This window comes from Furipterus horrens, unplaced genomic scaffold (genome assembly GCF_987537825.1).
Source record: "Furipterus horrens unplaced genomic scaffold, mFurHor1.1.pri manual_scaffold_5, whole genome shotgun sequence".
NCBI lineage: Eukaryota > Metazoa > Chordata > Mammalia > Chiroptera > Furipteridae > Furipterus > Furipterus horrens.
Window position 1 is genome coordinate 97,193,905 of NW_028327175.1, and position 25,614 is coordinate 97,219,518.

Sequence of the window (25,614 nt, forward strand, 5' to 3'; positions counted from 1 at the left end):
ACTTGTTTGCACCTCCTAGGAAGGCATCTTTATTTCCTCTAAGCATGTGCTTCGTTCTGCCTTGTTTACATGTGTCTGGCCTACTTACTAGGTATTAAACTCCTAGATGGGTAGGGATTAAGGCTTTTCTATCTCTCCCCTTCCAGCCTACACTGTCAAAGTGCTTTAACAACAGCTAACATTTTAATATTTCTTATGTGTCTGGCATTGCTCTTAATCCCTTACGATATGTTTTCTTATTAAATCTTCAGAACAACCCTGTAATTCCATTTTATAGATGAGGAACAAGCCTAGAGAAGCTGGATAATTTACTCTTAATCACCCAGTTAAGTAAACCTTGACTCTTAAGATTTGAATGCAGGCCATCTGACTCTTAACCTTGAAACCAGTGGTTCTCAAACTACTTCAAGCATCAGCATCCCCTGGAGGACTTATTAAAACACAATTGCTAAGGCCCTACAGTAGACCTTCTGATTCTGCAGGTCTGGGGTGGGGCCCAGTAATTAGCATTTCTAACTAGTTCCCTCCTGGTTTTGATGCTTGAGAACCCTTCACAGTGACAGATTAAGTTTTAAGTGAGAAAAACTTATTAAACTAGATCTTTCCCTGACTGGGTTAAGCACTGGCCCGTGAACCCGAAGGGCTGTGGGTTTGATTCCCAGTCAGGGCACATGCCTGGGTTGCGGGCCAGGTCCCCAGTTGTGGGGCTTGCAGGAGGCAACCCATCCATGTTTCTCTCACACATTGATGTTTCTCTTCCTCTTTCTCCTCCTTTTCTTTCTCTCTAGAAATAAAATCTTAAAAAAAAAACAAAAAACACCCCAAAGTCTAGATCTTAAAGAACCGAAAGTAATTGGAGTTGTTTATAGCTTATTGAGAGCTAAGAATTTTTGTTACTCAGGATTACAAAATTAAGAGTTTAAAAAATGAAAAGTCCAGTTTAAAAAGCCGAGGATGTTTAAGTAGAGAACAAAATTAGGAATCCAGTAATTCACTGTCATTCATTTATTAATTTATTCACATCACAGGCATTTATCTCTTTCCAGAGATGCCTAAAGTACATCCCATTCCACCTTGGAGCGTAAAGTCTGGGAACTGAAACAGGTGGGGTCATAGGGCTGGAGCTTGGAACTGAGATAGGTTGGGCTAGGCTAAGGCTGGCAGAACAGCTAGAGCTCCTGCCCCAGCTACTTGGACCTCCAAGAATTTGGCTTACTTTTAAGAATATGGTTAGAGTCTGACATTAAAATGTAGAATTTTAGGTTCTTTTTATTGGTGCACAAGTCTTGTTGAGAAAGATTTATTTTTTTATAGTGAATTTCTTAATGGGGAAATTAATCTCAAATTAGGTAGGAGGAATGGATTAGTTTACAATTACGGTCTTATTTTTCATGATTCTTAGATTTATGGTGTGTTCCAAAACATAAAATATAGAAGACAAGATCCCTAACCCAGGTAGTTATTATCTAAGGGACTAGTAAATAAAACACTGAAAAATTACTAAACACTTAACTTTTTCTCTTATTATTGATGACTGGCTATTTGTATTACATTCCACTTAACTCAGTTCTACCATTATTTTATTCTTTATTGAAAACGTGAGTTTGTAGACATTGTAGTCCTCTTCTTAACGGTTGTGCTTATAATTAATATGAAAATGTCAACCTTTGCGTTCTGCAGATGCTGATCAAGTAATTTTTATGTTCTAAGGGAAAGCATTGTTTTAAAGAGTTGTTTGAGAAGTAATACTCAGTATAGTATTCACTTTTCAGAAATTCATTAGGGGAAATTTATTTGAAAGATAATTGTTTAGAATTTTATTAATAGCAATCTACTAAAGATAACATTTTTCTTCAGAAGTTGTGTACATTTATTTGGATTAAGCTTATTTATTGTTACTAACTGAAGGAACATAAGAAATTCAGTTAATTGGTTCATTGTAATTGTAGAATTGAGATTCATTGCACTCAGTGGGCTTAAAATGGCAGCAAAGCAATTTGAAGACTAATACTTGATTATTCAATTAACCAAAATGTAGCTGAGGCTACCTGCCTGTGGCAATAACATTAACAATTAGTATTTTAGAGGATGTGTGTATACTAGAAAAATTATGTGGATAAATCAGAAGTGCTGAGGGTATGATCTTGATATTCAGCCTCCAATTTTTTCCTCTTTCTGCCTTTATCATTTTTCTCCTTCTTTCTTGCCCTTTACTGGAACTCTCATCACTGGAGATTTTTTTTCCTTTTTCCTCTTTGTTTCTACAATCCTTGTCTTAGTAGTCCATGCTTATTTCTGGCACTACTACTCTGCTATTTCTCACTTTGGCCTAGTGGGAAAATAAGAAAGTTTGATGTAGTCATGGATTGTCAAGAGTTGATGGAGGATTTGGTTGTAACTTGATTAGAACTATAGAGGAGGAAAAACAATAGGTAGACTTCCGGGCAAAATGGGGTTGTAGACAGACATGCTGCGTCTCCCTCCACAACTAAGAAGAAATACGACTACCTCAAAACTATAAACAACCAGAAGTTCCAGAAAATCAAAGTGCATGGCTGTCCAGCAAACAAAGATATAAAGAAGAAATACTCATCCAGACAGGTAGGAGGGGCAGAGTCAGGGCAGAGAGGACATGGTGTGGTGGTGGCAGCAGCGGCAACAGCAGCAGGCCGGCGGAAAGCGCAGTTACACATTTTAAAAAGTCAGGAGGGGACACCTGGGGAGCGTTCCCAGCTCCTCACCAGACTGCACAGCTCACTGTCCCAGCACCGGGGAAAATCAATCCTCATTGCTTCTGACTGTGCAAACCAGTGGGGGTTGGGACGGAGGCAGAAACTGCCGGTCTCTCAGCAAAATCTGCTTGTTTAAAGGGCCCCCACGGTCCTTGAACACCCGCAAACCCACCACTCTGGGAACGGCCAGGGCAGCAGCTAGAGGAGCACCAGTTCGGTGCAGAATTGCGACAAGTGCCTGGAAAAGGGGCGAATGCTGGGCAAGCAGCATTGTTCTCTCTCAGACCCCTCCCTCGCATACATGCCACAACGTGGTGAAACAGGTTGCCCGTTACTGACGAATCCCTAAGGCTCCGCCCCTTACAATGTAACAGGAGCGACAGCTCTACCTGGGACGTGCAGGCAAACAAACACAGGAGACTTCTGGCCAAGATGGAGGCCTAGACTGACATGCTCCATCTCCCTTCACAACTAAGAAGGAATACAACTACTGCAAAACCAGAAATAACCAGAAGTTCCAGAAAATAAGTGGAAGTCCAGCGTATGAAGTTATAAAGAAGTGGTGCTCGTCCAGACGGGTAGGAGGGGCGAAGCCAGGGTGGAGAGGTCAAGCTGTGCTGTCCACGGAAGCAGTAGCAATGGAGGCAGGACAGCGGTAAGCACAGACACCCGTATTTAAGGGGAGGCGAGAAGCGCCTGGGGAGCACCCCAGCTGCAGACCAGACCAGTCAGCTTGCGATTCCAAAGCCGGGAAAGGCAGACCTTCATTACCTTGGACCGTGAGGCCTGAAAGGGGTGGGGACGGAAGAGGAGGCTCCCGCTCTCTCAGTGGAAAGTGAAGGAAAGGAATCCATCTTGGACCCCCATCCCTGCAGAAAACGCCACAGTGTGGTAAGACGGGTCACCCAGCTGTGACAAGTGCACGGGGCTCTGCCCCCTATAGTGTAGGAGGTGTGACAGCGCCACCCAGAAAGCAAAGGTAAACACAAAACTGTCAGGATGTCACAGGTCATGATAGAGATCCCAGTGACACAGCTGACCAGACAGCAAATATCTAATCTAACGAAGCAGCAGATAGGAAATCTTTCTGAGGCTCAGTTCAGAGCTTTGGTTGTAAAAATACTTACAGACCTAACAGCAGATCTTAAATAAGACGGGGAAGGAATGAAGGCTAGTCCTGCTGAAATGAACAAAAACACATACAAAACTAGTGGTGAGGGCAAGAAAACCAGGGATCAAATCAACAAACCGTAACATAGGGAAGGAACAGTCAACCAGTGCAGAAAGAGGAAACGAGAAGTGAGGAAAATGAGGAGAGGCTCAGAAACTTATTGGACAGCTATAAGCGGGCCAACATCCGAATCATAGGGCTGCCAGAAGGTGAAGAAGAAGGACTAGAAATTGAAAGATTATGTGAAAAAATAATGAAGCAGAACTTCCTTAACTTGGGGAAGAAAATAGACTTACAGGTCCAGGAAGCACAGAGAGTTCCAAATAAACTGGACCCAGGGAGAACCATACCAAGACACATTATGATCAAAATGTCAAAAATTAAGGATAAAGAGAGAATCTTAAAAGCAGCAAGAGAGAAGAAGAGAATTACATACAAAGGGGTCCCAATAAGACTCAGCTGACTTCTCAAAAGAAACTCTGCAGGCAAGAAGGGACTGGCAAGAAATATTCAAAGGAATGAAAAGCAAAAACCTACAATCACGATTACTCTATCCAGTGAATCTGTCATTCAGAATAAAAGAGCAGAGAAAGTGCTTCCAGAACAAAGTGAAACTGAAGGAGTTCATCAGATCCAAACCACTGTTATATGAAATGTTAAAGGGACTTGTTTAGGAGGAGGATCAAAACTATAAACATTAACATGAAAATAGTATCACAACAATCAACAACAGAAGTCAAGCTAAGTAGGCAACGAGAGTGGGAAAAGAATTGTAGGTATGGGGAACATATTGGGGGGAGGTCAGTGGGTAGGGGGATGGGGGGAAAGGGAGGGAGATGGTACAGGAATTAAGCATAGTAGGAGGGAGTGGAGTAGGTAGGAAAATCTTGAGAAGAACTATATGCACAACCAATGGATATGGACTAACGGTGGGGGGGGACTATGGGAGGGGGGGGGTCACTGGATGGAGGGGAACAAAGGGAAAAGAAATTGGGACAACTGTAATAGCATAAACAATAAAGCATATTAAAAATATAGAGGATTTTTAAAGAATTCGTTTATTTAAAAAGTGTAACTTGAGAGGCAAAATGAATTCGTAATTGAAAGAGGGAATATCATTTAGTGAATATAGACACAGTCCTGAAATCAGACTGCCTAGATTAAATTCTGGTTCTTGCCACTTCCTAGTTGTGTTACCTTGGGCAGTTCGCTTTATATCTTTGTGTCTTAGTTTCCCTTTTAAAGGTGGAATGATGATAATAGAATCTGTTTCTCTTTTAGGGTTTTGAAGGTAGGACGAGTTCAAGTGTTAAGGATGGTATCTGGCATACAGTAAGCATTCAATAACTATTAGCCATAAAAATACTGTTTAATATTTTTGAGAAATTGAATTTTTTAAGGAAATAAAAATGTTACAATACTGACTACAAAGTTAATCTCCAGATACTGGAGAATATGAAGTCTGTGAGGACAAGGACTTGTTCTTCCTGGGATGTTTCCCTTGTGACTGTTAAATTGTTTTTGTTTTTGTAGTATGGTAAAGGAAATGGTTTTTTTCCTCCTTAAAAAATATTGTATATGATTATATTATGGTATAATTGTAGAAGCAGAGAGTAGTTGAGAAGTCTTATTTAGTGTGGATATCTGGTTAAAAGGAGCCCTGGTTTGTAGACAGAACCTGTACATTTCTTTCTTTTTATTTTTTTTAAGTTTATTGATTGATTGTACTTTTTCCCCATTACCATTTAACCCCCCTTATACCACCCCTCCCCCCTGCAATCACCACACTGTTATCTGTGTCCATGAGTCCTTTTCCCTTGATCCCTGCACCCCCACCCCCCAGAGCTGTGAGCCAGTTCTCTTTATCTATGAGTCTGTCTCCATTTTGCTTCTTAGTTCAATTTGTTCATTAGATTCCACATATGAGTGAAATCATACAGTATTTGTCTTTCTCTGACTAGCTTATTTCACTTTAGCATAATGTTCTCCAGGCACATCCATGCTGTCCCAAAGGGTAAAACTTTCTTCTTTTTTATGGCTGAGTAGTATTCTATTTCTAATGTGTATGTATAATATATTATGGAGACTAACGTCTACCTTGCAAATAGTGAATTTATTTTTATTTTTTATTTTTTTTAAATTTATTTTTTGGTTTTTCAATTACAGTTGTCCCATTTTTCCCCCATTGCTCCCCCCACCCAGCCCATCCCTTCTCCCACAGTCATATCCCTCCCTGTTGTGCATGTCCATGAGTCTTTTATAGACGTTCCTTGATTAGACCCTTCCCTTACTTATCCCTCTTCTCTCCCTCCCCTCTCCCCTCTACTGACTACTGCTCTACTCTTTGTCCTATTTAGTTCGTTTGTTTGTGTTGCTCGCAAATAGTGAATTTACAATTGAAATAGCTAATCTCGGGAACTGGTTACCTAGCAAATAGATTGCCCTGACTGATGTGGCTCAGTTGGGCATTGTCCTGCATATGCCTGGGTTGCAGGTACAATCTCCAGTTGGGCATGTTCGAGAGGCAGCTGATCGGTGTTTCTCTCTCATGGATGTTTCTCTTCTTCATCAATGCTTCTCTCCCTCTTTCTCCCTCCAGTCTCTTCTAAAAAATAAAATCTTACAAAAAACAAACAAACCGATAAATTCGCCTGTATTGTCTTCAGCTATTTTAAGTTTTGGAGGTAGTGGCTAATTTGCCCATTGGGGATGTTGATATACAGAATTTGAGTTAGAAACTAGTAAAGGAGTTGAAAGTAGTTGTAGTTTTGTTGCTTTTATGGGGCCATTAAAGGAGATAAGACAGACTTTGTTGATTTGTGGCCAGGACCCACTCACTTAAATATTTTTACTAGAAATTGACAGTTTGATGAAAGCTGAGAAAACTTTGCTTCTGCATTGTTATCTTTTGAAAAAGCTCGTACTATTGACAACGTAAGTGTGAATATACTTGTGTACATTGGGCTTTCAGACCACAACTGGTTTAAGAAAATGAGGTATTAGAGATGAACTAAAATTAATAAATGGTCTTGGTGTCAGACTTTAAAACATTAGGTTAAGTTATTTTGATTGTGAAATGATAATTTGACGGAGGATGACAGCAAGGTAATAGGAGTGGGCAAAGTAGGTAAATTACCAGCTATCATTACCTAAAACATAAATCATAAGTAAGAATACAAAATAGTAACTATAATAATAATGAGAAGACAAATATTATAAATGAATAATACAATAATTAATAAGTACAATACAAGAATAAACTCAGATACAACTGTAAATTATTTTTGCCTACCCCTGTATATTATACTCACTTTACATGTGAGGAAAGAGCAGAGAAATTGACCCAAGTACTGGAATTTGTTTAAAATTGGCCAAAGGGGTAAAAAGATTTATTAGCTCCACTTCTTTATCTTACTCTTTTTCGTTCTTATGTGCAATTTTAACCAATTTTTAACATTTTAAATTTAATGTCATTAATTACATTCATATTGTTAAAAACATCACAACTAGAGCTATCTCTGTGAGGCCCAAGGCAGCTTGTCCATGTGGTACCTATGTGAGGCCAGTGTGATGGTTCCTGTCATCTCCTTGAAGGCCACCTGGGGCCAGTGGCGGGGGGCCTCGCTGGGTGCGCAGGAAGGTACCTATGGAGCTGGCTGTCCCGGTCTGCAGAAGCTTCTCTCTTGGTGTTCCTGGGTTGTAAGGCTCACCCTCCTGCCCCCCAAAGCGGTTGATTGTTGGAGCAAGTAGAGGGTCATGTTCCGGATGTATGATAACATTGGGATCCTGGGAAATTTTGAAAGGTGTCCCAAAGAACTAATCAGATGCCCCAGATGGCTTCGAGGCTGGAAGGGGAATGAATTGCAGCATTGTATCTAAAAGAAGAAAATGGTGGGAAGTCTGATGTTCATTGATGACCTGCACAACCTTAACAGACACAGCAGCTATCTCTGCAAACTGACATGGAACATTCTGGTAGACGACAAGGCCGGGGACAGTGGAAGAGGCATATCTATTATCCAGAAGGGAAACGGTACTTTTCCCTGTGAGGAAAGGGATTTGTATGTTCTCTGTAATAAAATGGGGCTTATTTAGAATCTGTTATACACACATTCACATTCAAAAACATCAACTTCTAAAATTTTATCACCCCAAATAGAAACTCTATACCCATTAAGCAATAACTCCATTCCTCCGTATCCCCCTAGTCCCTGATAACCCCTAGTCTATTTTCTGTCTTTGTAAATTTGCCTATTTTAGATGTTTCATGTAAGTGGAATCATACATTATTTGTCATTTTGTGTCTGGCTTATTTCATTAGTATATTGTTCTCACGGTTCATTTGTATTGTTGCAAGTATTGGAATGTCATTCCTTATAACTGAACAAGGTTTCTTTGTCTGATGTACCACATTTTATTTATCCATTCATCTGCTAATGGACATTTAGGTGGTTTCTACTTTCTGGCTGTTATGAATATTGCAGCTATGAACATTGGTGTACAAGTATATTTTGAATCCCTGTTTTCAGATTCTTTTGTGCATATATTTAGAGGTGGAGTTGCTGGGTCATTGTTTTTTTTTCTCTAATGCTTTTCTTGAGGCAGAAAAATTCGGATGGATCCGAACAACTCTCAATAGTATAGAAAATCCTTTCATTTATTGCACTTATCATTATGTCCCCAAGGTTCATCTATGTTGTAGGATTTGTCAGCGTTTCCTTTTTAATCCTCATTGTGATTTTTGAAGTTTTTGTTTTTATAGTATGGCAAAGGAAATGTTTTTTTTTTTTAAAGGCTGAAAGATTATATTGTAGCCTTGACTGGTGTGGCTCAGTGGGATGGGTGTTGTACTGTTACAGAGCGAAAGGGGGTTCTTTCACGTGGCGCCTTGGTGTAAAAGCCAACAACTAGTGTTGAGGAAAACAGGTCTTTATTTACAATGTTCCAGCCTGGGGAGGGCTGTGAGCACTCCTGCTGAGAGCCCTGTTCTCCCGTGGGACCCAGCATTTCTCTTGCTCCCCAAAAGGCTATAAGCCAAAACCATGCCCAGAAGTTCCCATCCGTCATCTGTCAGCTCTCTCCTTCAGGATCTGGGGTATGATGTCATCAGCCTCCATATAACAGTCCAGGAAAACATGTGCCATGTTGCACTGGATCACGCATGGTTCTCTCTCTGCCCTTTGAAAGCCTCATGGATCTCTTCTCTCTGGAAACTGCCTGGTTTCCCTTTCCAAAATGGCTGCCGCCTTATTTTTAAATCCCTGACCTCTCAGCCTGTGAGGCAGTGGGTGTGGTATCCAGTTCTGACCATTCACAGAACCTTGGGCAGGCCCCACATGCTCCTTCCTCACCATTCCATGGTCAAAACCCCTCCTATCTCCTTGGGGCCTTGGGAGAACCAAAGTCATTTGCATAACTAAGATACCAGCTACCAGACACAGATAATGCAAAGGCATCTTGAAAGCTACCCCCTTCCTCCATCCCCCAACCACAGGCTCTGGGGATTTTTGGGGGGACCTGTTCTGTAACAGTACTGCAGACTCACAGGTCTCTGGTTCAATTCCCTATCAGGGCACATTCCTGGGTTGTGGGCCAGGTCCCTTGTTTGGGGCGTGTGAGAGGCAACCAAAAGATATTTCTCTCTCTCTCTCTCTCTCTCTTCCCCTCTCTCTAAAAATAAATAAGTAAAAGCTTAAAGAAAGATTATATTGTAATTGTAGAAGTGGGGAGTAGTGAAGAATTGCTTTAAAATGAGCCCTGGTTAGGCAGCTTATGGTTTCTGATTGTATAGGTCCCATACATTTGAGAATTACTGTGTGTGTTTTGATTGCATTTACATACATAGACCTTATTTTTATATTAAGTTAAAAATTTTCTTTTTAAAGATTTTATTTATTTTTAGACAGATAGGAAGGGAGGGAGTGAGGGAGAGAAACATCAATGTGTGAGAGAGAACAACTTTGTGAGGTAAGTATACATATTATTGTCTTTTTCTAGACTGGTAAATTTAGGATTAAAGAATCCCAAAGGCAACCATATCTAGTATTGGAGGTAGTACTTGAATTCAGAACTTCGGCCTGGTTCCAGGGTTGGTATTCATAATAGCTTTGCTCTGTTACCTGTCTTGGAACAGTACCTCTTAAAAAAATAGAGGTGGACTTTTAGATCATAATTACTTGATTTTCATTTCCTCTTCCAATTCATACAAAGTGAGAAAAAGAATAAGTGATCCAGCTTTTCCAATACCAAATGACTTTAAAATTTGGAGTAAGGTCAAATGGACACATTCTTTGTCCTTGGGTAGGGTAAACTGCTGCTTTTGAAAAATTTGGACTGTCAATTTAAATGTATAGACTATGCATTTGCAAAATTTTTCTCTTAAACTGTAGTGCCAAGAAAAGTGGGTGTTTCTGAAAAGTTTAAATTTGTTTTTCAAAGCCATTGTTTTGGCTACTGTGAAACTCAGAATCGAACTCGTGATCCTCTTTCCCTGGCCTCATTTTCTTATTTTGTCATTTCCCCTTACCAGGCTTAACCTTAAAAAAAAAAAAAAAAAAATCTATTTCTGTTAGCTCTCAGCATTTTTTTTTTTTTTTTGCAAATGGGGTAGAGAAAGGTATAAAATTTAGAGTCACAGATCTTTTTTTAATTGATTTTTTTTTTTTTTTTTAAGAGAGGAACGGGAAAGGAGGGACAGAGAGAAAGAGAGAGACAGACACAGAGAGAAACACTGATTTGCTATCCATGCACCCACTGGCTTGTCTCCTGTGTGCGCCCCAACTGGTGATGGAACCTGCAACCCTGGTGCACCAGGATGGTGTTCCAACCAATCCAGCTACCCAGCCAGGGCCAGCTGTAGATCTTTTAAAATTTTAACCCTTTAAATAGGTTTTGTTTCTTCTTGAGGGATCGCTTGCTTTTTATTGATATAATTACCAGCTTTGTTTCAGCGGATAGAAATTAAGAATTTAGTGTCTTAAAATATAAGCATAGCCTGCTATAAAAACTTAAAATCCTTTTGTCCTAGGATTTTCTAATTTAATTTTTCTTTTAAAAAAATTAAATAAATTTTTAATTCTCACCCGAGGACATTTTTTTCATTGCTCTTAGAGAGAGAGGAAGGGAGAGAGAGAAGCATCGATGCTAAAGAGAAGCATCAATTGGTTGCTACCCTTGTGCACCCAGACCAGGAATTGAACCTGCAACTTCGGTATGTGCCCTGACCAGGAATCAAACTTGCAGCCTTTCAGTTATGGGATGATGCTCCAGCCAACTGAGCCACACAGACTAGGGCTCTAATTTTATTTTTAACGCTTACCATTATATATAATTTCTAAAAGTTACTGGAAGTTAAATGAACTAAAATGGGCTGTATACATTTTTACTGTTTGCACAAGTGTATATGTTAAATATATGTTTACATATAATTAACACATTAATATAAGTGTTAAAAGTATATTTTATTAAGTACTTATAAAATGGAATAACTGAATGAAACACCAACCTAATCTGTTTCCCTTTGGGAAGGACCTATTAAGCCTATGGAGAGAAGCTCTTAGAAATGTGAATTAAAATGTTTTTCTGGCCCTTGCTGGTGTGGCTCAGTGGATTGAGCGCTGGCCTGAGAGTAGAAGGATCTCTGGTTTGATTCCCGTCAGGGTACACACCTGGTTTGCAGACCAGGTCCCCAGGTGGCATGTGAGAGGCAACTGATCACTATCTCACATATTTCTCTCTCTCTCTTTCTCATTCTCTTCCCCTCTCTAAAACTAAATAAATAAAATTTAAAAAGAAAAGCTTATAAAATATATTTTTAAATTTATTTTTATTTTGTTTTATTTTTTTATTGTTGTTTTATTATACTTGTCCCATTTTTCCCCTGTTGCTCTCCCCTGTGCTACCCCCACCTCTTTCTACAGTCAGTCCCCACTCCGTTGTTCATGTCCATGGGTCATTCATACTAGTTTCTTGTAAAATGTTTTTCTGTGTTAATAGGAACAAGAAAATTCTGGGAGTTAGAAATCCTAGTGTAGTCTCTGGTGAACTGATCTTACCCAGATTTTATGTCCACTTCGGGGACATTATCTGGACATTTTGAGGCTTTTGCAACTGAGGAATATTTTGGAAATCATGTTAATAGGTAACACACATGACAAACTGGCCATGCTTAGTTTAGAGAAGAGAATTGTGGAGGGAGCACAGTGCATTGAAAGGCCTCTTTTGTAGAGGAAGTCTGATTCTCATTATAAGGCCTAATTTTAAACTAGTCTAGTAATTGCAAATTGTTACTTTAAAAATAAAAAGCTCTGTAGTGGAGGACATGTCAAAATTGGAGGAGTCAGTGTGAGAATTATACAATAACACCAGTAACAACTAGTAACATTTTTTGAGAGCTTATAATTAGTTTACTATTGTTTTTAAGTGCTACCATCATTACTTCATTTAATCCTCACAGGCATCCTGTGTCCTTAAGTAGGCACTGTAAGGATTACAGTTTTAAAGTTGAGGAAAATGAGGTTTTGAGATGCTAACTAATAAAAAAAAAATCCCCAAAAAACTGTAGTGAGGGATAGTTTTAATATAAACCTAGGCAGTTGGATTTTGAGCCTGAGCTCTGAACTACCATGTTATACTAATTTCCAGTTCTGCTACTAATGTTTATGCATAGATAATGATATTAACTAAATAATTTGAAGAATATTGTCTTTTTGGATCTTAACTTAGAAAAAAAAAAGATTTTATTCTTAGAGGGGAATGGTGGGAGAGAAACATTGTTGCATGAGAAAAACAAATATGATGCCTCTCCACGTGCGGCAATCAGGGACCAGGCCCACAACCCAGGCGTGTGTCCTGTTGGGGCATCGAACCAGCAACCTTTCGCTTTGCAAGAAGATGCCCAACCAACTGAACCACACCAGTCAGTGCTAATTTTAACTCTTAACAAACAAGATAGCTAAAGGTTGAAAAGCGGGTAAAATTATGACATCTATATTCTAGCCTGTGATATATTTGATAGCATTTTGACTAAATTCTAGTATTGGCATCAGCCAGGAGCCTAGAATTTATTCTGAAATTCAGCATAGGTGTCCTGATTGCTTAGTGTGTACAAGGCACTGTGTTGGTGCTGGGACGAGAGCCCCTCCCCCAGCTTATAGTCGATAACAAATACTATTCAAATTGAATGATCTAATTTATTGGTTGATGTGCAGTCTGTTGAGTTTTACTTGATAACCTTTAGATGGTTTATACTTTTGGACATATGTACCTTTATGAATTTCTAGTTACTCCCTTCTTAAAATGCAAGAAAAAGAGAAAAACGGCCCATTTCTAGTTTTATATAGCTAATAGAGACAAATTGTAATCAGTAATTTTTTCTTTTTTTTAAATTGATTTTCTATTACATTTGTCCCATTTTTTCCCCTTTGCTCTCCCCTGCTCTGCTACCTCTCCCCATAGTAATTTACTTTTTAATGTCCTTTGCTTTTCTCCCAGTTCTGACATTCAGAACACCTTATGACAGCAAAGGCAGAAAAAGAAATAAGGCAAAAGTAGGAGAAGTTTTAATTTGCTTTAAAAATTAATTTGAAACACTTAAAAAAAGTTATTGATATTTGAGAGAAACATCAATTTGTTGTTCCACCTATCTGTGCCTTTATTGGTTGCTTCTTGTATGTTCCCTGAGTGGAGATCAAACCTGCAACCCTGATGCATGAGGGTCTAGCCAACTGAGCTACCCAGCCAGGGATAATTTTTACACGTTTTTAAACTCACAAAATACAGTTGACTCTTGAATAACATGGAGATTAGGGGTGTATTGATCCTGGCCATTGAAAATCCGCTTGTAACTTTTGACTCCCTACCAAAACTTAACTACTAATTGCCTACTGTTGACCAGAAGCCTTACTGATAACATAGTCAATTAACTCATGTTTTGTATGTTATATGTTACATACTGTATTACCATAAAGTAAGCTGGAGAAAAGGATATGTTAAGAAAATCATAAGGAGGACAACATACATTTACAGTATTTTACAGATTTATTGGAAAAAATACGGCCCTGATTGGTATGGCTCAGTGGGTTGGGTGTTGTCTCATGAAGCAAAAGGTCATGGGTTGAATTTCTGGTCAGGGTACATGCCTAGGTTGTAGGCCAGGTGTCTGGTTTGGGGTGTGCAGGAGTCAATCGATCAATGTTTCCCTCACTAATCAATGATTCTCTCCTTTTCTCCTTCCATTCCCCTTTCTCTAAAAATAAATCTTTTCTTTTTTTAAAGGAAAAAATTCTGAATAAGTAGACTGATGCAGTTCAAAACCCGTGTTGCTAAAGGGTCAACTGTAGTTTCAAGAACAGTAACAAATTTCCCACACAGAAACCCCGTTCAGTTTGCTAAATGTCACTTTATAGCAGAAGGGTCTAATCCAGGATCATATCTTCACCCAGTTGTCTTGTGTAATGTATTTCACTTTAGAACAGTTCTTCAGTGTTTGAGTTTCATGCCCTTGACCTTTTTGAATATTATAGGGCAGTCATTTTATAGTATCTCTCAACTTGGGTTTGTCTAATGCATTTTGAGCAGGAATATCATCACAGTGTTCTCATTGTGTTCTGTTGGTTTGGGCATGTTTGCCCCATGACTAGTGTTAAGTTTTTTTTTTTTTTTTTTTTTTTAAAGATTATTTATTTTTAGAGAGAGGGGAAGGGAAGGAGAAAGAGGAGAGAAATATAAACGTGTGGTTGCCTCTCGAGGGCCCCCACCTGGGAACCTGGCCTGCAACCCAGGCATATGTCCTGACTGGGAATCAAATCTGGGACCCTTCAGTGCTCAATCCACTGAGCCACACCAGCCAGGGTGACTAGTGTTAACTTTGATCACTTGGTTTAGATGGTGTGTGCCATGTCTTCTTTTGTTGATTAAATATTTTGTGTGGCAATACTTTGGGATAATGAAAATAACTTTAAAATGGGGGAAAAATAGGATAACTGTAATAGAAAAACAATTAAAAAAAACAATAAAAAATAACTTTAGAATCAAGGAAAAGAATTGGATTAGATTTTACAGTGTTGTGATGTGGTTTGAAAGAACATGGGAAATTAAGAGCAGTCAGATCTGGATTAGATACTATTTAATAATTTTGTGGCCTTAGGCAATTCACATTGTATAAGACCAGGTTATAAACTGTTTTTATGTTTTTTAAGAAAAGATGTACTTTGTAAAATGTGGCAGGCAGATGTCACCCTTTTATAGGTGAACACCAAGATAATAAGTAATTTATTTGGTATCATTCAGAAGACAAATTAATGTGGTCAATGAATTACCTTAAACACATCTTCTGTGGAAGCTACCAAGTGGACATAATTAGAACAAATGGTAGTATGTTGAAAAATTTAAGACATTTATAAATTCTGTGTTCAAATTCTGAACTGATTGTACTGACATTTTAGGGATAAGTTTCCTTTTCTGAAGAACAGGTTCATTAGCTTCCCGTGTTTAGTAATTATAAGTTGAACATGGAATTATTTAAATGCTATTAATTTCAGAGGTAGAAAGACAACTCCAAAAGATTCTCAGAATGTATAATAGTATTACATGGTAATATAGATAATATTATTGGGACTGAATCTTGTTGAGGATGAAGTCATCTGATTTATCTATTAGATCCTTTCCATTTATTTTAGGCACCATTTTGTGACAAAATTTGTAACAACTTAGATGATGAATTTTAACTTTTTCTTAGTACTCATGATTTTGAAGAAATTATTTTATAAATAAAAATTTATATTTTTTGAGAGTTTGAGATTTCATTTTCTTTAGAATTAGATGATATTTGAAGTTATTTTATATTCTCACTGAAGATTTTTCTCTTAGTGTATATACGAGTATTTAAGACTCTGCTGGAGCCTTTAGTCATTAATTTTGTTGAAACTTGGTTTTACTAGCTTTTAATAAAATGAATTGGTAAATTTTACTTTTACCTCATATACACAAAATAATCCGAGACTAGGTCTCAAGAATAGAGACAACTGGAAGACCAAAAAACCCAAGGAAGAGATAGTTCATCTTCACATTTGGCCCAGAAAAAGAACATCCACAGCACAAGAAAGTCACACTGCAGTTTGCATAGAAGATTTTCCTGTTAGAAATATCCCTTATACCCCTTAAGCCTGTTGAATAATTACAGAATTGAATACCATTATTCGTCTTTAACACTGTGTAGCCTTCAATGAACAATACCCTAGTGGTAGGTATTTTAGCTTATTTTGAAGATTTTCTCAGTTTTAATTGATCCAAGTATCTGGAGTTTAGTGATTATGGCTCTGGTACAAAACACTGAGTTAGGAGAAGTGACTGACTTTTGCAATCTTTGTTTTTACTTTTTCATTTAAAAATATTTTAAAATTACAGTTTACATTCAGTATTATTTTGTTTTAGTTTCAGGTGGTTAGACAAGCATATACTTTCAAAGTGTTCCTCCCAATATTTTCAGTACCCACCTGGTACCATACATAGTGATTTTTGCAATCTTTAATAAGTTTTTTATCATACATAAGTAAATGTATAGAGTAGATCTTAATAGCTTATTACAAGGAAAAATAACAGATATCTTTAGCATTCTGTGGGAAATTGTGAAAATAAGTTTTTTCTGAAGAAAATAAAATAATGTTTCCGATGCCTTGATCAATTCAAATATTCAAATTCATTTCCTTCTAGTTGAGGATGGGTTTTGGATCTTGGATTTTGTGTTATTAAATCAAACTGTTATTTAAATTCAACTTTCATGGCTGTTTATCACTGTTAGAGGAGATAGGTTTGTTAGTGCCTGTCAGCAGTGTTTTGTGATATATATTATGTGTTGAGACAGTTCCGTAACACATTCATATGTTTTTCTCTGAACCAAATCCTTTACAGGTATCCCCCGTATAACACAGTACTTCTATAACATGGTTTCACTCTAACACAGTTAGAAAATTGGGGAAACGCCCCCCAAATAACACGGTACTTCTATAACATGGTTTCACTCTAACACAGAGAATTTGGGGAAAACTCCCGTATAACATGAAATTAGGGAAATCCCCGTACAATACTGAACGTGATAAAAGCTTTTAAGAGCAAAAGATAACTCATTTAAAAGTTTTCATTTGAGTGCGTATGTTATTTCAGATTTGCCTGTAGAATTTTAAAATTAATCAGAATTTTAAACCCATTTTGTTCATGAAGTATTAATTACACTTTAAAATTTTAATTGTGTTTTTCTTTTCGCTACTTCACACATATATTAAAATTTTTCAGGTGAGTAATATCCAGCCTTTTTTAAAGAAATGGCAATTATGTTTTTATTTTGTGAATTAATTTGTAGCCCTGAACAATGCCTGGAAATAAAAAAAATACCCCTTAAAAGACATTTCATCTCGCTGCAACAAAAATTACAGATTTTGAATCTGCTTGAAAAGGGTGAAAAAGTATCATATGTTGCAAAAACCTTGGGTTTAAATGAAGCAACAATCCGGACTATACAGAAAAATGAACATAAAATCAGGGCTTCTCTTGCTGCTGGTTGTACTATCTCTGCAAATATGACATCTCGTCCTAGAGCAGCAATAATTAAGAAGATGGAAAAAGCCCTTAGTATCTGGATTGATGATTGTTTGAAAAAACGGATTCCACTGGACACCAATATTATTAAACATAAGGCTTTAAAAATTTACTATTACTTAAAGGAAAATGGAGAATCTGCTACAAACCCTGATTTTATTGCTAGTAAAGGGTGGTTTGACCGTTTGAGAAAACGTTTATCACTACAAAACCTAAAACTACAAGGAGAAAGCACAACCACCGATGAAGCAGTGAAAATTTATCCAACGGAATTGCAAAAAATTATAGAACAGGCTGGGTATTCAACACATCAGGTTTTTAATGCTGACAAAACCAGTCTTTAGTGGAAAAAAATGCCCAAGAGACTATTTATTTTAAAAAATGAGTAAGTTGCACCAGGTTTTAAGGCATCAAAAGACCATGTAACATTACTTATGTGCAGTAATGAAAACGAAGAAGTTAAACAATTTACTCTAAAAAGCATAAAGAAAGGTCTAGACTTAGCCGAACAGTTAGTCATATTTCTTAAATGAAGATCCTTGCACTAAAAGGAGCACAGACTTTGAGAACTTCAAAAGTGCTTAGCACTGTATAACGAAATTTATGAAGATCTCTTAGCTAAAAGCAAGCGCTCTAAAATAATTTTTTGCAAAAAGTAGAGCATAGAAATCAAGATATTGCTGAAGAAAGTTCAGAGGATGAGGATATCTTGTCAAAAAGAAAACTCATTCAGTTAATGGAGCTTAGTAATGATGAAGAAAAACATTACTTAATTCATATTAATATGTGATACTTTTGATGAAAATTGCTTTAATAAAGATATTTCTGTTAATTGTAAAAACATAGTATGTTCTTTTAATTTTTGGAACCTAACCCCCCTTTTTGTACTAGTTCTTTGTTTCATATAACACGGATTCGCATAACATGGCATTTGTTAGGAACCTAACAACCGTGTTATATGGGGGTTACCTGTATTTTCTAAATAGAATGTGACTGATGTTATATATTTAAAGTACTCCTCAACATCATCTATAATCTTTGTGTCATGGACAAAAAAGATAGACTTTTGCTTCAGTTTCTTTATGATGAGTAGCAGTTTACTGCCTTATCAAGATTGTTTAGTGTTACAGTGTAATTACTATGAGTTCTTTTTTTTAAACCTGTCTTCCTTTGGTTATTATTATTGTGCATGAAAGAGGTAATTTGGAGATGAGGATTCTAGTCCCTTGTTATAAAATTAACTGGATGACCTTAATAAGATGGCTAAATCTTTCTGGATTGGACATTTTACTTATAAAATAATAGAACAAAATGGTTTCACTAAAATATCAATTTTCTTCTTGATTAGATTGTACTGTGTAAGTTTAAAATTGGAAGATGTTTGTTGAAAACAACATAGTAGCACAAGGAAGAAACGGCATGAGGTAATAAAAAAACAAGATCAGGGTTGTGGTACTTTTTCCAGTTACCATTCTGACCTGAAACTTAATTTGAAGCAGATATATGTTGAAAACTTAGTAATATTTTAGAGATCAACAAAATAAAAAATATTCAGAACAACATCAATTTTTTTGTTAAGAGTGATGATAGTGTGTGTGAAAGATCTTCAAGAGCTCTTTGACTCACTGTAATTTTTGTTATTTTGCTATTCAGTATTAACAGCAAGGATCAGTAAATTCAAAGCAGAAGTATGGGCAAATGAAAAAATTTATATGGAATTAATTATTGGCATATTTTGAAATAGAACAGAACAGTAAGGACACAGATAAACCTAATACCTGAAATGGATCTCCAACAAGAAACACAAGAAGGTTTTAAAGAATGGCTGGAGTCTGTTTTCAGAAAGATAAAAGAAGGCCATCTATGAAACAATAGCTGACAAGGATAAAAGATAAGGAAATGAAACAGGAACAGGCCAATTAGTTCATATTTGAAACTCATAAAGGAGGATTAAAATCAAATTAGGGACATAAAAGATAAAACAAAACATTCAGATCGGAAGAATTAAGGAAATTGAAGAAATTGAAAGAAGATGTAATGACCCAGGTAGCTGTTATGTTTTGTGTTCCTGGAATGTTTTTTTCATCCCTTTTCTCCAGTAAGTGTCCTGTTTTGACTTTTGAGTAGCTGCCTATCTTTCTATTTCATGTGGTTCTAGTCGCAGTGCTAATCACAGTGGGCTTGGTAAATAAGCTTGTGATACAAACTCCTAAAACTTTTGTGCAAATAGTAGCGGAAAGATATGATAGTCTGTCATGTCTTGGATTATAGTACAGGTTTGTGGTAAATTTAAAGATGTATGTGGCTGTCATCTCTGTTTTAGGGAAGAAACCCATCTGCAAGGAGGGAGCAGAGAGAAATCTAATGACATCTTGTGTTCCTGGATCTAGCTGTGTGTAGAGTCAGTGCAACCTTTAGACTATATAATAAAATTAAAAAAAAATAAAAATTCCCTTCTTCACTTGAGATGGCTTGAATTGAGAATTTGTAACCTCATAATCTGGCTAATTCATTAAGTTGTTCTTGAGAATGAAGACTATTAAAAGGTGTGGTTCCTGGAGTTGCTGGAACTCAGAAGAATGTTATAAAATTATAAAGCGAAATGTTTATAAAAATACCAAAAGTTGATAAGATAGAGAAGAATTTGGGAGGGATAATGTGAAAAGGCTAATATTAAAAGGAAAATGGGAACTCCGATATTAGAAATGAGAATTACCTTTCCCCTGTGGGCATTTGCTAGTTTTACCACATCTACTTGAGTTTTGAATCAAAACCTTGTGAGGTGAGAGGCTCTGAAATCAAAGTTCAAAACCTGCACAAAATTCAGGGGTTATATAAGGAGGGCCTTCTCATTAAGCAAGGGATGTGAAAAAAAAAAGGGTGATTGAGAAATGAACCAGCCTACATCTCTATTTGTGGTCTGGGTTAACATCTCCTGGGTGGTCAAAGGAACCTGAAGCCTTGAACTGGGATTATGGTGATCCCAGGCAGGTAGTAGTATTCCCAGATATCTGTGGGAAGCCGCATTTATCGTGGGCCTAAAATTTAAAATAATTTATTATTGTAAAGTTACCAGGACATAGTAAAAGATAATCAGGCATACATGGGATCAAGTACCATGAGTATGAGCAAGAACCACCAGAAACAACAGAAATATACCTGCAAAAACTTGACATTTTTAAATTATCAGACTATTAAACAATTATCCCTATTATATTTAAAGAAATATGTCAGGCCGGAAACTCTTCAAGGAGTAGGAAACTATCAAATGTGACATAGCAACAAATACAAATACTGGAAATGGAAGTTATAAACAAAACAAAAATTCAATAGATGGTTTTAATAACAGAATAAACAGAGATGAAAGAATTAGTGAAATTGAAGATAAATTAGAAGATAAGATAGAGTTTAGTTGAGAAAAATGAGAAAAATGTACAAGAGGGTAAGAGATTTAAAGACTAACATACATTTAATCTGAGTCCCAGTAGGGTAGGAGATAGAAAATGGAGCGAGATGGTAGCTGAAGAGATAATAGCTGAGAATTTGCCACAGCTGAAGGCTGGTAATCCTTAGTAAAGAAGCCCAGTGAATGACAAACATACTGGATGAAGAGAAATCTACATCTAGACACCTAGTGAAACTAGAAAACCTAGGACAAAGAAAATATCTTTAAAAATGGGGTGGGGTGGAGGAAGGATGGAGATTACCCTTCAAAGTAGACTACAATTGACTTCTGAGTAGCAACAATGGAAGCTAAAATAAAGTGAAATAACCTCATTGTGCTGATAGAAAATAATTGTTCCCTTGACTGGTGTGGCTCAGTGGATTGGGCATTATTTCTGCAAACCAAGAGTTCACCTGCCTTTTCAATTCCTGCTCAGGACACTTGCCTGGATTGTGGGCCAGGTCCCTGGTTGAGGGCATGCGAGATGTTTCTCTCACTTTCTCCCTCCCTTCCCCTCTCTCTAAAAATAAATAAATGAAATCTTAAAAGAATTGTCAACCTAGATTTTTATTTCAGTGAAAATACTTTTTAAAAATAAGGGAGATTTTTGAGTGTCAGCCTGCGAGCCAAGTGTCGCTGGTTCGATTCCCAGTCAGGGCACATGACTAGGTTGCACATCAGGTCCCCAGTTGGGGGCGCGAGTGAGAGGCAATGAGACAGTGATGTTTCTCTCCCTTTCTTTCTCCTTTCCCCTCTCTCTAAAAATAAATAAACAAACAAATAAATAAATAATTATAAAAAATAATAAGGGAGATTTTAGTAAATAACAGTTTACCACGAGAAAGACATTCTAAGGGATTAACTTCAAGCAGAAGAAAAGTCTAAGATGCGAGAAAGGACATAAATGTGGTTAAATAAAAACATTGTTTGAAACAAAAAGATTACGTTTAAAAATGTAGAATTAAACATGATAGAAAAGCTGAATAATTAAGGACCTACATCTACATATTAGGATTAAAAGAGAACTGGGATAAAAAATTATTGATCATATACAAAGATATAGTTATCAGACATCAGTTTAGTAATGGGCTTAGGGCCTCAGTACATGATGAGTCACCTAAGAAAAATTACAAAAACTGATGTATTTAGTATAAAAAAAAACATTTCTGGTAGCAGTGTAAACATTTTGGCATTATGCATCAAGAATTATAATGATGTTCATGCTATTTATTTATTTCAGTATTAAGAATTTTAAAATATGGAAATAAAAAGGCAAAAGCTAACTTACTTACAAAGATGTTAAGAGAAATTGTAGCATGTCATTTTGATGCCAGTTGATCACTGAGGCAAGGTCACTGCACTGATAGTGGGTTAGGCTCTTTGGAATTTTATTGATTTATCCAAAAATCTGTGTCTCTGATGTCTCTCATGCATTTTTAACCTTAGCATATTGTAAGACTGTATTTCTACGTTCCTTTTCTCAGGGACTCTACCTTGCTACCCTGTTCCATGTAAATACCCTTGTAGCAGTAATCTGGAGATTGGCAGTAAAGAATGCTCATGTGGAGTTGGAATGTACCTTTGTATACTGCTGGCTCATGTTCCCTTAAGTTCTCTTTTCCCTTGGTTAACTCATTCTTCTATCGCAGCTACCACCATGGCGCTTCAAGGGGTCATGAGAATTTATTCAACATAGTTTAATCTCTATAGCAGTACAGAAGTTTTTGTGACAATGAAAATGTTCTTTATCTGTGATCTTCAATATAGTAGTCACTAGCTCCATGTGGCTGCTCAGCACTTGAAATATGCTAGCGCTACTGAGGAACTGAATTTTAAATTTTATTTAATCTTAATTTAAATTTAAATAGCTACATGTGGCTATTGGCTACCACATTGGATAGCACATACATAGAGGGACACCCTTCCTGTTGTTCCATGACTACTGATTTTTTCTTTTTCTTTTTTTCTTCTGATTTTCTGTCTTAGATGATTACCTTCTTCCTTATAGAGATGATCACCTTTTCTCCCCACACCACTCCTCCTCCACCAAGGCAGCACCAGTGATACACAGTGGGAAAACAAGCACATTATGTTACAAACCCAGAAACCAAAGTTGTTTCCTTGTCTAGCATTGGCTTTGCCCTGTGAGTTGTCTCAGTTAAATTTTTCTTCCATTTCGGTTTAAAACAATTTAAAGGGATCAAGTCATCCTTTTTGTATTTAATGTTTTATGGAGTACATGGTACATGATCATTTTGGCCATTTTCCTTTTTGTCCCGAAGAACTATTACTGATGAAGTTCAGAGGTTCAAATCATGCCTACTTGCATTCCTTATGAGTGCAGAGCTAAGTGTTCCCCCTTCTAGTTCCTTTAAAATTTTTGTTTCTTGGCCTCTATTGGGAGACTTCTGAGTTTTGACATGATAGTAGGATATATAATATCCTGTTGGTTTTTGTTTTTGTGTTGTTCATTTACAGTGGTACACACACGGGCACGTCTTGTTTAAACCTTGAAAAGACTGCATTGGTCCTGCTCCAATGGCTTATGGAACACATTTCCTTTAAAGGTTTTTTTTTTTTCCCCTAGGGTCTCGAGATAATTCCATTTTGCTTTTCTGCTCTTACTCTTTCTCCCTCATAGGGTCACTGTAAATATTTAAAAAATGACCAATAAAGCATGATATATAGGTATGGTTAGTAGATGATAATTTCTTTTTTTGTCTGTCTAACTTTTATTTTAAAATGAGGGTGTTCATGAAAGGTCAGGAATTTTCATATATCATAGTAAATTGTTGATTTAATGTTCCCTCTCTGTTCATGGAAGAGAAGCCTAGGTGCAGCCCACTGGAGTTACAGATTTTGTTACAGGTTTGAGTAACCCAAAGCCTGGCTTTCTTGGTGGCTCATTCTGTGAGGACCAGTGCCTCATGCCTCAAACTTATGTTGCTGGCTGGGTATGTCCTCTTGTGTTAGACGTTATTGCCACTGTGTTATGGGGCGGTTTCTTTGGAGAAAGGGCAAAGAGAGAGGCAGCAGCAGTCACTGAATGATGGATGCAGGGAAAATGTTTTATGAATAGCCTTGACTAAAGGGAAATAACCTCTTGGGACTGGCAAAGAACAGTTCAGCAAATTTGCTGTTGTAATCTAAATTCACCTGTTTCTGGAGAGCAGAAAGCCCCAAACAAAATGTGATGTTTTCCATTAAGCCTGAGTGAACTTGGTCTCCTCAAGGTTCTTTCGTTTGAAGATGCTTCCTGAAAAGTTCTGCTAATGAAATAGGACCTCATTGCTTGTGGCGCCCCTCCAGGGCTGCTGTTGGTGTGGCATCTGTCTCCTGTTTCTTAACATTAAGTGTGAATGACAACATGTCAGATTTATGGCAGTTTGAAGTGAGAAGTGAAAATAACAGTAGGCAGAAAATCGTCCTAGTGTTCTGTCTCTCACAGTGGGTATGTGACCTTGACAGAGTCATTGCATTTGTAAATTAAGACCACATTTCCTTTTTCTTTTGCTGGAGAATTAAAAGAAAAGTGAGATTATTAAGAAATAGGAACTTTCAGAAACAATGACAGTATATTCTAAGCAAACGTTTTGATTATGGAAAAATATGCATTTGTTTCCCATTTTGACCGAGCTACATTTTAATATCAATTTATTTATCCAAGAGAAAAGAATTAGGGAAAACCATTTTTCTGATTTTAATTACTCTCTTGCTTGATGCTTTTCCTGATTCTGTCTCCATTCAGAATAGAGATCTTGTGTTGGGAAACAAAATTGCCTCTATTTGTTCATAGATATATGGAGATAAGTGTCGATTGGTTTTATTATCTTTTTTATTACCAACTTTTATTTCCTCAGTATGTATTCTTTATTATTTATTGATGCCTAAATTTAGTCTAGCAGTTGATTTATATGGTAACAGATGGAAGATAGATCATAGTTTTTATTTTTTGAAAAATTTATTTTTAGAGATCACAGTTTTTAATATTAAGGAAATAGGTTATCCTGTTTAATAATAGGGAAAACATTTAGGTACACTTTTAACCAAAATGATTTTCATGCTAACAGCTCTGTGTGTTCTCTGGAATATTGGAGCTTCAGTTAAAGGATACTCAGGTATTCAGTAAATTAATTATATACATAGGTGTGATTTTATTTTTTTAAGATTTTATTTACTTATTTTCAGAGAAAGGGTAAGGGTGGGAGAAAGAGTAGGGGAGGAACATTGATGTGAGAGAGAAACATCAGTTGGCTGCCTTTCTCAGGCCTCCAGCCAGGGACCTGGTCTGCAACCTAGGCATGTGCCCTGACTTGGAATCGAACTGGCGACCTTTTGGTTCACAGGCCGGTGCTCCATCCACTGTGCAACACCAGCCAGGGCTAGATGTGTTTAGAATTCCTATTCATGCTTCCAGTCTTTGATTTTTTATTTGATTCTTGCTAAAACTAAAATTAATTCAACTAAATTGAAAGAGAGAACTTTTTTTTTTTTTTTTGCCATCAATAAGAAATTTACTTGTTAAAAAAAAAATCCAAATGCTGGCATTGTCCAGAAAAATTTAACAGGTTTATTTATATTGTTAAAACATTGAACTGCTGAAACTTCTTCAGTGAAACATCTTGACTTGAATTAATGCTTTATGTCCCCACATTTACATTAAAAAGCCCACA

General features: G+C 37.0%; 1 protein-coding gene and 1 pseudogene across 2 annotated transcripts in view; both read left to right on the top strand.

The window, feature by feature from the left end:
• The window catches only part of GTF2I (general transcription factor IIi), a 130,601-nt gene that overhangs the window by 2,622 nt on the left and 102,365 nt on the right, over window positions 1-25,614 (top strand). The window lies entirely within an intron of this gene.
• On the top strand, window positions 107-8,128 carry LOC150009125 (large ribosomal subunit protein mL51 pseudogene; annotated as a pseudogene).